Genomic DNA, 5,210 nt, shown 5'->3' with positions numbered 1-5,210 from the left:
AGAGTCGAATATCAAAGAAAAAGGACAGGAGGACAGAAAAAAATAAAAAGGGGAACACAAGACCACCATAAAAGAGAAGACAAGAGAGGCATGAAAAGGTTTGGGTTTCCACCCCTTATATTTGGCAGAAAAAAAAAATGTAGTAACCGAGACAAAGAGCCGACTTCCAGGAATATCAGGGAGAGCAAACACGAAGCCACGAGGTTCAAGGGGCTGCTTGTAGAGCTTACAGAGGGAGGGGCAGATCTGGGGAAGGTGGCACCATTGGTTCTCTTCTCTGCACTCAAATGTGGCACTTGGTGCCACGGCTCACCTGCCAAGTTGGTTTGCCTGCCTAAGGTAAAGTCATCCCTGATGGAGGATCGCAGGAATCATCAGGTAGGGGGGTCCTTTCATCGGATTGGCTGGCCCAGCGCTGACTCAGCTGTGGAATGACCAATAGGGGGAGGTGGCTTGATGGCCGAGGTCTCCGGGACTCTAAACAAATCTAAATCATATTATGGGATATCATCTACTGTTAAATTCTGCTACATACTTGTAAATTCTTGTTTTTTTACTGTATTGAGGATTTGTTCTGTTCTGTGTATTGTGTTGTATTGTATGGACCCCCCACTGCACACCCAACCTACCTGGTGAGGGGTCTCTCTTTGAACTGCCTTTCCCGAGGTTTCTTCCATTTTTCCCTACAAGGTTTTTTTGGGAGTTTTTCCTTGTCTTCTCGGAGAGTCAAGGCTGGGGGGCTGTCAAGAGGCAGGGCCTGTTAAAGCCCATTGCGGCACTTCCTGTGTGATTTTGGGCTATACAAAAATAAACTGTATTGTATTGAAGGTTCCCATAATTGTTTTTCTTTCCATTTATATAGCGCTCAGCAATTGCAGGTTAAGGGCCCAACAGAGCAGAGTCACCTTCCAGTTGCCAGTGCAGATCCCTAACCTCAGAGCCACCACTCCGCCTAAGCTCAGTGGCCAGCAAAATGGAGAAATGACCAGGGGCCTCATGAATAAACGGTGCGTATGCACAAAAAAGGTTGCATACGAGCATTTCCACGTTAAAATCGCGATGTATAAAACCTAAACTCGGCGTAAAGCCGCACACATTTCCACGGTAGCTCACACCCTGTCGTATGCAAGTTCTCTGCTTGGTTTTGCAGACTGGCGGCACCCGGCGTCAAAGCAGTGCTACTGTTCCTATGTGGTTTCCCTTTCTTTTTTAGATCCCTGACACAGCTTTATAAATACACTGAAACTAGCCGCATAGTGTTTATTAGTTTAAGGCATCTGACTGTAATTAACTTGTAATAATGATCCACAGAATGGCCAAACTATTCTAAATACCATAGCTGCTTTAGCGTTGTTACTCTCACTGCACCTTCTTCTTCTTCTTCTTTCAGCTGCTCCCATTAGGTGTTGCCACAGCGGATCATCTTTTCTCCATATTCCTCTCACTGCACCACTCAGAGTATTTAAATCACTGTACCTGAGTGTGAATCACAGCAGAAGCTGATTGGAAAGAGAATTATCGGGATACAGCATCAAGCACACACTGCCTCGGCCATGCGCACAGTCTAATTGAACTGCTCCCATACAGCAAACACTTCAGAGCCTTTCCTGTACGGACCTCGCGGTTCACAAAGAGTTTCATCCCAAGAGCTCTAAACACACTCAGTCAGTCCATCTGGTGCTCCTCGTAGACCTGTTGGTACTTAAGTCCAATCACCTCACTGTAAACTTGAGATACAGTTAGAATATTACACAACCTGCGCCACTTTATGATCCGTGTATTTACATATGATGACGAGATCATTTTAAGAGGAAATGCAGCAAAATATGTCTATTATATTATACAGATAAAACTTGAACTTCATTTAAATAATCTGTATTGTTAATAATTAAACATGCCAGGACACGGTGCTGCAGTGCTAGCGAGGATCTGGCACTCCGTTCACGGATTGTTCCTGCCTCGCGTTGTATTCTTGCTGGTGCTGACGCGACACTGGAAGGATAGATGGATAGAATAATTAAACACGTACTACGAAGATATTTCAATGACCCTTAAAAGTTTTGAAGAATCGGCATTCTAAGTTTACAAATGGCTTAACGTCCATTACAGAGCTGATTGTGTGGCGATTGGGTATTTGGAGAAAGAAAAGGAAGGACAGGAATTGGAGGTTAGTACGTTTGAGAGAGACAGGACTGCTGCAATAAAGTATCTCATCGAAGATCGTGCAGCAGAATCTTGTGTGAGACATTAACAATCACTGCGCCACCGTGTGCCCATGTTTAATAACGTGCTTTAACTCCTATCATCATGAAAATGATATCACGTATACATCTCAGTATTGTAATTAGTCAGAGAGCTGTAATATCACGAATGTCATGGATTCTGTGTCCTGTTGGAGGAAGAGAGCCGGTTTAAGAAGCACGTAGTGATTCACACTCATAGAGCACATTGAAGATCAAATACAAAACAAAGCATTTAACGTGTGACTTTAGTTACGATGGGATTTGAGAAACTAGTACATTAAATGATTTTAAGATGAAGTTTATGATGTTCTACTTTAATGACAAACTACATGATTAAAGTGGAAATTTCGAGATTAAAGTTGACATTTTGTGCTTTTTTCCCACTGTGTGCCTATTTTTTTTTCTCTGTGCCCTAATAAGCTTTCATACGACTCTCAGACGGTGGGCTACGACTCACCTTTTCACGGAGACTTTGATATCTGACCACTTCTTATTTATTTCAGGCACTGTGTGGCTTCGTGAACTTCAGCTTTCGAGTTTCTCCAACACTCTATGTCACTCGATCAACTTCCTTTTGCTGTTTATTCCACTGTTTAAACCAACAAATAGTACGTTTTTCTTTGAGTCCATTTGGTATTCTCTGAAATTCTTCTATTCCCACCCTGTACTTTTGCCATTGCCTTTTCACAGAAGGCTGAGCTTAAGGGCTATTTATATTGATTTGCAAATTCAAAGAGGCGTAATTCTGGGAGGAGTTTGGTTGAGACAGCAGGCACGTGCGTTACTTTTCACGCTCTACCGGGATTTATGGAGCAGAAAAACGTGGAAGTTGGCATTCGCACAGATTTATGCATCTGGATTTTTTTGTGCGTAAGCACATTTCTGCTTTTGTCCGTACGCCATGTTATAGTGTGAATTCTGCGCACAGCGTTATGCATGAGGCCCCTGGACACTTCCTAGAGCTACAGTAGCTGTCTGGCCAAACTGACCAATCAGGAGAGAGGAGCTTTGGTAAGACCCAATGGGTCACTCTGGCTGAGCTCCTGTGTGGAGGTGGGAGAAACTTCTAGAAGGACAAGCATCAGCGCAGCACTCCACTGATCGGGGCTTTATGACAGATCGGACAGAACGGAGCAAGAGCGACGTTTGGGGGTGGCAAGTGGGGCAACCGTGCCAGGCCCTGTGCCTAAGGGGGCCCTGCTTTTGAGATCTGCATGTCCTGTTTGAGCAGATTTGTCAAGTTATATTTTGATGAAGTTCACGTGTTATCTTGCAAAAATTTAGCTGAATACTGTAATGAGAAAATCCGGTGTATGTTAACATTATTTTTATTAAATTCGTGTGCAAGTTTATACAGTCCACACATAGCGGTAAAAGCATTTGACATGACCGGCCCATGCCTAGTCTTGGTCAGCCCTAGGCAATGCACACCACTAAGGCCACCTCTGGATCTGTGCCTCCCCTCAGTAAAAGGTACAGGGCAGCCTGTCTGGAGTTGGCCAATGGGCACCTGAAGGACTCTCAGACCGCGAGAAACAACGCCTGGTGGTCCGATGAAACCAAAATTGAACCGCTGGGCCTCCATTCCAAGCATCACGTCTCTTAGCCAGTGAAGAATGGCAGCAGTGGCAGCAGCGTGCCATGGAGATGTTTTTCAGCAACAGGGACTGAGAATAGTCAGCATTGGCGGGAAGCTGAATGGAGCAAAGAGCAAATCTCGCTTGAAGAAGGGGCCTGAGTTCCCTCAAAAGCCAGCATATTGTAATCTTTGTAGTTAGCCAATAAATGGGGTCATTTTGTTTGACTTCTCATTACGTTCATAACGGCTAACATGGCACAACACTGTAGTACTATTGTCATTTTGGTGCTATTTTATCTTTGTTCAAGTTGCTCCTGTTTATTATCTGCTTTGTTGTCAGAGCCTTTGTTATGTTCCTTGTGTTTTGTGGGTGGTTCCCCAAGAGGCGGGACAACCTGCCAATCACTGCCAGGAATTATGGGAGACTCTCTGTATCGATAGGGCAGAGGGCAGTTCATTTCAGATGCACTAGGACAGGGGTCGCCAAGTCCAGTCCTGGAGGACCACCGTGGCTGCAGCTTTTCATTCTAACCCTTTTTTAATGAGTGCCCTGATTGTGCTGCTAATTAACTTCTTGTGAATTCATTTTAATTGAATTGCTTTTCTAAGATTTGTTCCCTTGAATTTCTTCATCGTTCCTCTGAATTTTTCATTTCTTTTCTTAAATGGCACCCAAACAAATGAAATGTGAAGTGAGGGAGCCAACAGAAGACCACCTAAGTGAGGGCCTCAGACTCCAACCAGATGCCTAATGAGGCGCCAATTCTTGTCGTTAATTAAACGCGTTCTTTAATTTCGTGGCTTGTTGCTGCTCTCGTGGTGCATTAGCAGACATTTCTGTAATTGTGGATTTTCTCTTTTCTAAGAGCTGATCGACATTCCTTTCTTTATTTTCAGATATTGTATGATGGGCACCAGTTGTTTTGGCTCATTTTGTATCTCGTTATTGTTTGGCTGCTAATTAAAGAAAAAGAAACAATTAAGGGGTCTGAGTCTTCAAGAACGAGTCAATTAGAATGAATTCAAAAGAAGTTACTTAGCAGCAAAAACGGGTCACTCATTAAGAAAAGGGTGAGAATGAAAACCTGCAACCACGGTGGTCCTCCAGGACTGGACTTGGTGACCCCTGCTCTAGGGAGTTCTTGGCGAGTTTCGGAGTGTTTGCTGTGCCTTATTGTGATTTCTTGATGTTCTCACCTTCTGCTCTGTGTTTTGATCTCATTTAGGAATTGTGATTTAGTCCAATTGGATCACCTTGTATGTTAGGCAACTCCATTATCGCCTGATGCGCTCTACAGAACTTATGCTGCACAAACTTTTGGTGAAAAATAATTCTTTCATTTTTATGAAGATCCTGGATTTTCCTTCTCAATAGCCAGGTTTGGATG

This window comes from Polypterus senegalus, chromosome 17 (genome assembly GCF_016835505.1).
Source record: "Polypterus senegalus isolate Bchr_013 chromosome 17, ASM1683550v1, whole genome shotgun sequence".
In the NCBI taxonomy this organism is placed as follows: Eukaryota; Metazoa; Chordata; class Cladistia; order Polypteriformes; family Polypteridae; genus Polypterus; species Polypterus senegalus.
The sequence above is the reverse complement of the archived record's forward strand: the minus strand, read 5'-3'. Positions refer to the sequence as shown.